Raw genomic sequence first — 11,755 nt, 5'->3', positions numbered from 1 at the left:
TGGGGACCTCATACCACCAAGGAACAGGAACCAGAAGAGTGTGTCCTTTGGACCTGGGGTCCCTGCACAGAGAAGCTCCTAGGCTGGGTAAGATTGATGACAAGAACCTTCTTCCAGAGCCAACAGAGAGAGAAAGCCTTCCCCTGGAGCTGACACCCTGAATTTGGACTTTTAGCCTACTAGGCTGTGAGAATAAATTTCCCATTGTTAAAGCCATCCACCTGTGGTATTTCTGTTATAGCAGCACTAGATGATTAAGGACAATTACCAATTGAATACTTAGTAAAGTACTACATTTTCTTGTCTTTTTTCAGTTATTATCAGTTATACATTTATATTAAGGAAGTAATCGTAACAGTACTGAGCTCAACAACTTGCTTGAACTCAAACTCTCTTCTCTTCATGGTTATGTGATCAGTTTGATACTGTTATTTGCTTTTGAGTGGGCCCTAACTCATAGCGACCCTACGTACAACAGAATGAAACACTGGTCCTGTGCCATCCTCACAATCGCTGTTATCTTGAGCCCATTGTTGCAGCCACTCTGTCAATCCATCTTGCTGAGGGGCTTTTACACTTCACCAAGCACGATGTCTTCCAGGGACTGATTTCTCCTGATAACATGTCCAAAGTACACGAGATGTAGTCTTGCCACCCTTGCTTCTAAGGAACATTCTGGTTGTACTTCTTCCAAGACAGATTTTGGCAGTCCATGCTATATTCAATGTTCTTCACCAAAACAATTCAAAGGTGACCTTAGGTATAATAAAATGAAATGTTTCCTGGTCCTGTGCCATCTTCATGATTGTTGTATGTTTGAGTAATGCCTTCCAACCTAGGGAGACTCATCTTCCAGCACTGTATCAGACAATGTTTCTGATCCATAAGGTTTTCATTAGCTGAATTTTTGAAGTAGATTGCCTGGTCTTTTTCTTTGTCTTAGTCTAGAAGTTCCAATGAAATCTGTCCACTAGCGGTGACCCTGCTGACATTTGAAATTCTGGTGATAGAGCCTCCAGCATCATTTGTGTTGTTGTTGCTGTTAGGTTCCATCAGTCACTTCCAACTCATAACAACCCTATGTACAACAACCAGAAGGAAACATTCCCTGATCCTGTGTCATCCTCACAATTGTTGTTATGCCTCAGACCATCATTGCAGCCACTGTGTCAATCCATCTCTTGAGGGTCTTCCTCTTTTTCACTGACCCTATATTTTTTTAATATTCTACCAGGCATGATGGACTGGTCCCTCCTGATAACATGTCCAAGGTATGTGAGCATTCTGGCTGCATTTCTTCCAAGACTGACTTGTTCGTTCTTCTGGCAGTCCATTGTATGTTCATTATTCAAATGAATCCGTTTTTATTTAGTCTTTCTTATTCATTGTCCAACTTTCACATGCATGAGGTGATGGAAAATATCATGGCTTGGGTCAGGAGCACTTTAGTCCTTAAAGTGATATCTTTGCTTTCCAACACTTTAAAGAGGTCTTTTTTAGCAGATGTGCCCAATGCAATACTGTCTGATTTCTTGACTGCTGCTTCCATGTGTGTTGATTGTGGATCCAAGTAAAATGAAATCCTTGACAACTTCAGTGTTTTCTCCGTTTATCATGATGTTGCTCGTTGGTTCAGTTGTGAGGATTTTTGTTTTCTTTAGGTTGAGGTGTAATCCATACTGAAGGCTGTAGTCTTTGATTTTCATCTGTAAGTATATCAAGTCTTCTTTGCTTTCAGCAAGCAAAGTTGTGTCATCTACATATCACATTGCTGAGTCTACCTCTAATCCTGAAGGCATGTTCTTCTTCATATAGCCCAGGTTTTTGGATTATTTGCTCAGCATACAGATTTAGTTAAGTATGGTGAAAGGATACAACCCTGACACACAACTTTCTGGGTTTTAAACCACGAAGTATCCCCTTGTTCTGTTTGAACAACTGCATCTTGGTCTTCGTCCAGGTTCTGCATGAGCACGATTAAGTGTTCTGGAATTCCCATTCTTCGCAATGTTATCCATAGTTTGTTATGATCTACACAGTCGAATGCTGTTGCACAATCAATAAAACACAGGCAAACATCTGTCATGGATTGAATTGTGCCCCCCAAAATATCTGCCAACTTGGCTAGATCAAGATTCCCAGTATTGTATGACTGTCTACCATTTTGTCATCTGATGTAATTTCCCTATGTGTTGTAAATCCTATCATTATGCTGTAATGAGATGAATAAGTGGCAGTGATATTGATGAGATCTACAAGATTAGTGCCTTAAGCCAATCTCTTTTGAGGTATAAAAGAGGCAAGCAGAGAGACATGGGGACCTCACACCACCAAGAAAGCAGCGCTGGGAGCAAAGCACCTCCTTTGGATCTGAGGTTCCTGCACTGAGGACCAAGTGAAGACTGATGAAAAGGACCTTCCTCCAGAGCTGACAGAGACAGAAAGCCTTCCTTTGCAGCCGGCTCCCTGAATTCAGACTTTTAGCCTACTGGACTGTGAGAAGGTGAACTTCTTTTTGTTGAGGTCATCCACTTGTGGTATTTCTGTTATAGCAGCACTAGATGACTAAGACAATATCTTCTTGGTGTTCTCTGCTTTCAGCCAAGATCCATCTGACCTCAGCAATGATATCCCTGGTTCCATGTCCTCTTCTGAATCCAGCTTGAGTTTCTGGAAATTCCCTGTCATTGTACCACTGCAACGATTTTTGGATTATCTTCAGCAAAATTTTACTTGCATGTGATATTAATGGTACTGTTTGATAATTTCCACATTCTGTTGGATCACATTTCTTTCCAATGGGCACAAATATGGATCTTCTCCAGTTGGTTGGCCAGGTAGTTGTCTTCCAAATTTCTGGACATAGATGAGTGAACACTTCCAGTGCTGCATCCATTTGTTGAAACATCTCAATTGGTATTCTGTCAATTCCCAGAGCCTTGTTTTTCACCAATGCCTTCAGTGCAGCTTGCAATTTTTCCTTCAACACCGTCGGTTCTTGATCATATGCTACCTTCTCGAATGACTGAATGTTGACCAATTCTTTTTAGTACAGTGACTCTGTGTATTCCAACATCATAAAAAACATGAAAGTCACCACAGTACAATAAGCTGGCCAACAGTTGGTGGTAGTTTTATATGCTATTACACTTATTTCTGTTTACATTTAAATTTGCTTCAATTTTTAGTTAACACTATAAAAAAATTAAAAACTATATAAAAAGGTGTATTCAGTAGTATATTCAAGGACTACAGCCTTCCGTATGGATTGCACCTCAACATAAAGAAAACAAAAATCCTCACAACTGGACCAATGAGCAACATCATGATAAATGGAGAAAAGATTGAAGTTGTCAAGGATTTCATCTTACTTGGATCCATAATCAACACACATGGAAGCAGCAGTCAAGAAATCAAAAGACGCATTGCATTGGGTAAATCTGCTGCAAAAGACCTCTTTGAAGTGTTGAAGAGCAAAGATGTCACCTTGAAGACTAAGGTGTGCCTGACCCAAGCCATGGTATTTTCAGTCGCATCATATGCATGCGAAAGCTGGACAATGAATAAAGAAGAGCAAAGAAGGATTGATGCCTTTCAATTGTGGTGTTGGTGAAGAATATTGAATATACCACGGACTGCCAAAAGAACGAACAAATCTGTCTTAGATGAACTACAACCAGAATGCTCCCTAGAAGGATGGTGAGACTGCATCTCACATACTTTGGACAAGTTGTCAGGAGGGCTCAATCCCTGGAGAAGGACATCGTGCTTGGGAAAGTACAGGGTCAGCGGAAAAGACGAAGACCGTCAACGAGGTGGATTGACACAGTGGCTGCAACAGTGAGCTCAAGCATATCAACGATTGTAAGGATGCTTCAGGACTGGGCAGTGTTTTTTTCTGTTGTGCATAGGGTCGCTATGAGTTGGAACCTAAGAACAACACGTTCAGTAGTCTGACTTCCTTTTTTATCACCTGTGCTCTGTTAATATCATTACCAGTTGCTAACCATTTCCATTTTAATACTGTCTTGTGTAACCCTGGTGGCATAGTGGTTAAGTGCTGGGGCTACTAACTGAAAGGTTGGCAGTTCGAATCCACCAGGCACTCCTTGGAAACTATGGGGCAGCTCTACTCTGTCCTTTAGAGACACGATGAGTCAGAATCAACTGGATGGCAACAGGTTTGGTTCTTGGGCTCTGATGTAACGTTTCAGTGTTTCTTGGAAATACCCCTGCCCCCAGAATAAGGAAATACATAAATATATGCTATTATCGTGTTATTTTCACATGAATATACTTTTTTTCACCACTTAATGATATATCCTAGAAATCAACCTGTATCTGTTCATAGTGATCTTCCTTATTCTTTTCTTCTGGCTACAGAGCCCTTCGTTAGTGGACATATGACAGTGTGTTCAACCAGTCTCCTCTGGATAGAAATTATGTTGTTACACCAGGAGAGAAATCTACTTTGACAAAATCATGTTTTGTTATCTCATTGCAATGAGGGAGACTGAATAACAGAGGAAAAACGAGTATGTCAATGAAAACAAAAGGTAGGGGTATTGGATTCTAAGGAAGTGTGGAGCTTACATGAAATTTTAACAAAGCAGTGTTTTGATATCAATGTTTTGTACTGTGTAACTGGGGTGACATCAGGTCTGGACTGCAAATGATCCTAGGTCCTGTTTCCTTGGAAACAATGATATTAAGCTAGATGTAGAATGTTTTGTATAAAAAACCAAACCCGTTGCGGTGGAGTTGATTCTGACTCATAGCGACCCTACAGGGCAGAGTAGAACTGCCTCATATGGTTTCCAAGGATTCCGTGCATTCGAACCTCTGACTTTTTGGTTAGCAGCCGTAACTCTTAACCACTATGCCACCAGGGTTTCCAAATGTTGTGTATAGAAACCCTTTATTTGAAGCTCAGCACCTGGGTTGTAAACCGAGGCTATGTCAAAAGTAGGATATTTCATTCTTCCTGTTCATTCTTCATTCCAAACAGCAAATTCCTCAAAGTCTCTGATTAGAGAACATTTCTCAGTAAGAAAATAGTAACTCAAAGAAGTGGTCATTAGAACTACTTTGTGCCTTTGGGAGAAATAACAGCTTCATGGTGGTAACTGTGTGACTGTCTTTTTCAGTGTTCATTATTTGTTTCAGGAATGGCTGGGCAGATTTTTACTTTTTCAGTGCAAGCCAAATTTTACTTTTTTTTGTTTTTTACTGTCTTTGTCTATTATAAGTTTGTAGTGAAAACCTTTACCATATGTGGTTTTATATTTTTAAATGTTTTTGTTTACATTAATTTGCATGCAAGAAAATAACACTGCTTTTGTATTTGGTTTGATGTTTTTTTGTTGTTTTTATGTGTACCATGTTTCCATCCAGTCTTCCCCACTGTAGACTATTTTACTCTTTGTAATTACTAAGTTTCTCATATGGAGATACTTATAAGACTGTGCAAATACTGTTTTTCATTGTACTTTTGCCTAATTTTAGTATCCATTGTTAATTATTACCTGTAATAATTACTACCGCAGTGTTTACCTAATGGTGATTTTCTGTTGCAATCAATCTTTCTGTATTTATTATTTAGAATCCTACTATAAGGAATAGCTTTCTCTTAGTCTCCCCCACCTTTATTTATTAAATTGTTCATAGTATAGGCTATATGCTTACTAAAAATGTCCCAGATTTGGTTATAAGAATCTCCATTACGTAGGTTCCTGTATTTCTTGACATGTCCTTATCATTTTTTCAACATTAATTTCTGGTAGTGTTTTAGGCTTATCAGGGTGGGCCCTTGATATCAGACTGACCTCTGGGAGGGGGGGGATGGGAGAGTGAAGAATTAGTTCAACCACATAGGCAGTCATTCAATCATGCCTATGTAATAAATGCTGTAGACATTAAAACTCAGGTGAGCTTCCCTGGCTAGCAATATGGCATATGTATGGTCACCATCAATTCAAAGAGGGTAATGCTGACCAAGGACAAAGGAAGCTGGTCATTTGAAACCCTCCCAGACTTTGTCCTATGGTTTGTTCTCTTCCTTCAGTTAATTTTGACCTTTATCCTTCCTCTCTAAGAAATCATAACCATCTCAGGGAACATCTAACTCAATTGGCATAACATAGCTTATAAAGAAAATGTTCTCTGTTCTACTTTGGCGAGTAGCATCTGGGGTCTTAAAAGCCTGTGAGTGGCCATCTAGGATACTCCATGGGTCTCACCCCTTCGGGAGCAAGGAAGAATGAAGAAAACTAAACATGCAAGGGAAAGATTAGTCCAAAGGACTAATGGATCACATCTACCATGGTCTTCACCAGACTGAGCCCAGTAAAACCATGGTGCCTGGCTACCATCACTGACTGCTGTAACAGGGATAACAATAGATGGTCCCAGACAGAGCTGGAGAAAAATGTAGAACAAAATTCTAACTCAAAAAGAAAGACCAGACTTGCTGGCCTGACTGAGACTGGGGAAACTCTGAGAGTATGGCCCCCAAACACACTTTCAGCTCAGTAATAAAGTTACTCCTGAGGTTCACCCTCCAGCCAGAGTGGACAGGCCCATAAAACAAAACAAGACTAAAGGGGCACACCAGCCCTGGGGCAAGGACTAGAAGGCAGGAGGGGACATGGAAGCTGGTAATAGGGAACCCAAGGTGAGGAGAGTGTTGACATGTCGTGGGGTTGTTAATCAATGTCATAAAACAATATGTGTACTGTTTAATGAGAAACTAGTTTCTTCCGTAAACCTTCACCTAAAGTAAAAGAAACCATAACCGTATCTTTCAGTGAGTTCTGTGAGTCTTTCTAGCAAATTACGAAAACTGTGAGTGATTTCCACAACCCCCAAACTTGCGGTTGGTGTCAGAAGTGAGGGCACTCTTCAGGACTATGCCGTCTTTATAGCTGGACTCTGTATCTTTTCAGTTGGTGTCAGAATTCTTGAGAAGATTGGCAGTGGGGAGAACTGTGGTGTTAAACCTCACAGCTTGGCTAACTCTGGGTAAAATGAAATTTACAAAATTGTAAGCAGGCTTTTCTTTATTTAATCCTACAGCCCATATATGTATATATATACACACACATAAATATATATACACACACATAAATATATATACACACACATAAATATATGTACACACATATATATATACATATACACACACACATTAAATAAGTTGGCGGGGAACAGACTTTTGGATAGGAGTTGCACACAAAGGGAACATGGTTCATTTTACCTTTCTGAGCTTCTGAAAAATCTCAGAATTTAGCCAAGAATCAGGTCCAAGATGACATTTAGTCATCCTTTTTTGCATGGTGTATGAGAAAGAATACTAGACGTTGTATCCCCAGATCTGATTTCAATTTCCAACTTTACCCTTTATTATTGATTTTGGAAATAATGTGTAATTTAAGTTTTCTCATAGGTACCATACTGGGATACTGTTAAGTAAGAAAATGTATGTTACAGACACTTCATACTTACTCAGTAGTTAATACATTTGTTTTCTATATTTTTATTCTTTTCAGGATGAGCACAAATGCTAAGTAAGCCACTTTTAGTCATGACTGATGGGGCTGGACATGACCAGAAAGTAATAGATTACGAAGAACTTTGAAAACTATGAAGTACGATACAAATGTATGGCATTAGTTATTTTGAAACATGTTCATAAATGTTTTCTGTCTCCAAAAGACTTCGAAGCGTTTTACACAAGCAATGCTTTTGGTTGTTTCAGATGTCTATGGTTTATTGACATCAGTCATGGAGCCGCAGGGCACATATTTTGAGATATTTGTCACTTGTGTGACTCAGAGAACAAGCCACAGCCAATTACAAGTTTTTCTGACACTCTCCATGTAGACCTGACACATATTCCCTCAACTGTGTATGTACCCAAAAAGCAATAAATCATCTGGTGGTGCAAAAATCTCAATGCTATTTTTACAGCAAACATTAAGCAGGTACTTACCATGAGCCAAGTATCAATGCCTTGGAGCCGGACCACTAGAAATGCACCCATAGTTGAACAAAGTGGGTTTATAATTCTTTAAAGGGAATGCACAAGAAGGGGAACAGTGGAGTGTCTTACTATGAAGGTGTTAGAAAAGAACCTATTCTAGGATTTTGGGTTGTGTTAGGTGATTGTGTGAAAGGTTTCAGCTGCTAATCAGTTCGAATCCACCAGCCTCTCCTTGGAAACCCTATGGGGCAGTTCTAGTCTGTCCTATATGGACATCATGAGTCAGAATCTACTCAACAGCAATGGGTTATGGAAGTTTTGTTTTGGATTGGATGTTATCAGGAAGTGGGGGTATCACAATAAACCCTGTCTACGGAGAGGCCAGACTAGACTGTAAAGGCTAAGGTTGTAATTGGCAAAGAGGCTGCAGTCAGTCACATTAATCAGAAGAGGGAGCATTTATTATGCCGTGTCTTGGATAATATTCATACTTTGTGTTCAGACATGATTGCGAGTCACCTAATTTTTGTCTTGATCCACTGGAGTCACAGAGTGGACTTGTCTGATGTTGACATCCTGTGAAATTGTTTATGTTCAAGAGATGAATGTAGCTGTGAGAATCTAGTTGCCAGGCCAGTTTGCAGCAACACCAAGACCTAGCTGACAGTCCCAGGAGGTACATGTGGATGCAATCTAAGTCCTTCAGCAACAGTTTGTTTATAAAATTAATTCATTTACTCCTTCAAACACAATTTTATTGTCTACTACATACCAGGTGTACCAGGCATGGAGATAAAAAGATACCTGAGATCCAGTTGTGCCCCTGAAGAGACCAGGGGCGGTGGTGGAGACAGGAGCCAATTCAATGTGATAAGTTCTTTAACAGAGATGTGAGAAAAGTATCACAGGATGGTCTAACTACCTAAGAAAAATATGGGATGTTTTACAGAGAAAATGGCATCAGAGTTGGTTCTTGAAGGGTGAGATTGCCATGAGGATTGGACTGCTGGAGGGGCATCCTAAGTGAAAGGAAGAGAGTGACAAGGTCAGGGAGTGCTGACAGTAGTGCGGTCTGGGTAGGATTGCAGATGTAGTAAATTAAACATGAATGCTTTGTTAAATTTAAATTTCTGATAAACAACAAATAGTTATTAGTATAAGCCTATCCCATTGTCATAGAAAACTTAGATACTGGTTTAGAGTAAAACCAAGAGGTTTATTACGGATTTAAAGATTGATTTGAATTGGGAACTATGCTGACTATCAAAATAAAACCATGGAATTTGAGGTACAGTAATTACACATTTTATAGGGCTCAGACAAAGAACAGGGCTTACAGTATTTTGATTAGTTAGTCTTTGGTTGAGGTCACAAGAATGGGTTAGGAGATGGGAAATGGGCTTCTATTGGATAATTGGGTACGGAGGCTTACAGTGATTGATTTCAGAGACTAATTATAGAGGTTTTCTATCATAGTTAACCATCCTTCAGGAGGGGTCATAAAAACATCACTGGTTGATGTTAAACAGCTCTAACCAGATGTCTCAGGGTTTTTGATAACTATTTGGTACCAGTACTTCATTTCCCAGAAACAGCTTGTTAAAACAAAACTCTTAAGTTGTCTGGGAAACTAGATAAAGCTAGCTCCAGGGCCCTTTCAAAACAATTCATTACATCCTTGTCATAAAGAAATATTTCTTAGGCCCACTTTACACAAAAAGACACCTGTGTCAAGATTCCCTTCCTTAGAGTGTATTTCTTTTATATCCTGCCATGACTGCAGAGTGAAATTCCCTCAGTTCCCATGGCTACTAGCAATTAAGGAGCTGAACTGCAGGAACCTGTGAAAAGTCTGGGTTGACCCTACTGAGAGTAGCTAGGCAAATAAAGAGTCCCAGGCAGGATGTAAAAAGACCAGTTTAATTCAGCAAAAACTGAGTTTAACTCAATCATTTAGTCTGGTCAAAAAGGCATCATGAACTTCTTTACAATTCCCTCCTTTTAATCAGGGACTTCACTAAGCATCCTCTGATCAATTCGAGCAAATTCTTTTGCATGGATTTAGTTTTAATTGCCATTAGTTATGCTGTTCCTGATGGCTGCCTGAACCAGCAAGCATTTAAATCTTACCTTCCTATAGGGGAGTTCTCATCTTCAAGGCAAGCTGGTCTCATGTCACCCACAAAGGAGTAACTCATCTTCTGCAAGGTGTTTCTAGCTGTTAGGTAGCTTTGGTTTTTCTTCTTCATGCTATTGTAAAGCACTTAAGGTGCTTAGGAGGCTACTCAGTGGCTCAGAGAGCCTAGTGAAATTACCATATGGGTGAACTAAACCCCAGATTCATCCAATTCATTACAGGTGGTCATTGTTTCCACATACATGGGCATTAGGTTGTTTCTCTGGGTCAAGGCATTGGTGGTTACTTTTAGACAACATTTAATAGCATTAATTACAATGACTGTTAACATTAAACACATGGTACTGGAAAACAGGATGAATCTAACCCAGGCACCCACTTCATTGGGCAGCCAGCTGAACATATTAGAGAAGGAAAAACCAAAACTTGGTTTGTTCGGGAATGTGTAAATAGGTGACTTTTTGGTGCATTTTTGCAATTTTACATTCTATTTCCTCTGAAGTATTAATCCAGGTATGGCATGAAGTAATAGCTATAGTATAGGCTTCTCTTTGTTGACTTAACAAGAAATCTAGAAAAATTCTATTTTTCAAGACAACTTTATCCAGCAAATTTAATTTTTTTTCTTTGAACAGTTATAGTATCAGCCATACTAGCAGCTATTTGTTTTACTGTGTCTGAGATATTTCTAAAAGCAAGTTTCAAATCTGTAACACTTCACAATGGAATGAATGCTTTAAAAAGGAAAACTTAGCTTCTGGGTTTTCTGTAACTGGGTTATATCTATAGCTTTGGCCCCTCTTGTCTCTTTACAACAAATTTAGAGAGTTAGTCTAATGTAGACTTTTATTATAAGAATGGATGTCTAAAGGTACTGCTACGTGGCTTGAAGTACATCGGCACGTTATATTCTAGCCATCCAAACAGGACAGAGTCCAGGTATGGTACTTATTATCTGGGTTTGAATTGGCAATGCTGGGGTATCCTGATCCTCCATTAAAAAATACGTATCCACAGGGGGCACATACTATGTTGGTCCCAGTATTTTACCTGGGAGAAGGATGGTTGGACTTATTTGTTCAAGCCAATTGTCAGGGAGTTGTCACAAATAGACAGTTGTCTTAACTTTAGCTAATTTCACATTTGAACATAGAGAGGTTTTTTTTTTTTTTTTTTTTCTTCCTGTAGGCATATTGTTAAACTTTCTGAAAAAGCCATGTTTTAAAATCTGGGCGGGGCAGTATACAAAATTAAGCGTTCACTGGAGAAGTTAGCTGTTCTTAAATAGGCCTACTGCCAGCAAGAGGTTTATACTGGGGGAAAGAAAATACACAATCTACCACAAATATTATCCTTTTAAAGAGTAACTGTTAAATTCTAAACTTTCACCTTAAAATCTATTAAATAATGAATTATTTTAGACCTTAAAAGTTAGTCATCTTAAAAGTAATGACCTATAAAAGTTACTTAAGGAGTTAGCTCTGTTTCTAGAGAAATAGAGTTATATGTGACAAATAATGTTAATTTTTATCCTTTTGAGGAAAAATATTTGGTTTCCTTACAAAGTATGACATTCCCTGTATTAAGAAAAATATAACTAAATATGATAAAATAGTACTTCTGTATGGATGTGAAAC

The sequence above is a fragment of the Elephas maximus genome, chromosome 3 (genome assembly GCF_024166365.1).
Source record: "Elephas maximus indicus isolate mEleMax1 chromosome 3, mEleMax1 primary haplotype, whole genome shotgun sequence".
Lineage (NCBI taxonomy): Eukaryota > Metazoa > Chordata > Mammalia > Proboscidea > Elephantidae > Elephas > Elephas maximus.
The sequence above is the reverse complement of the archived record's forward strand: the minus strand, read 5'-3'. Positions refer to the sequence as shown.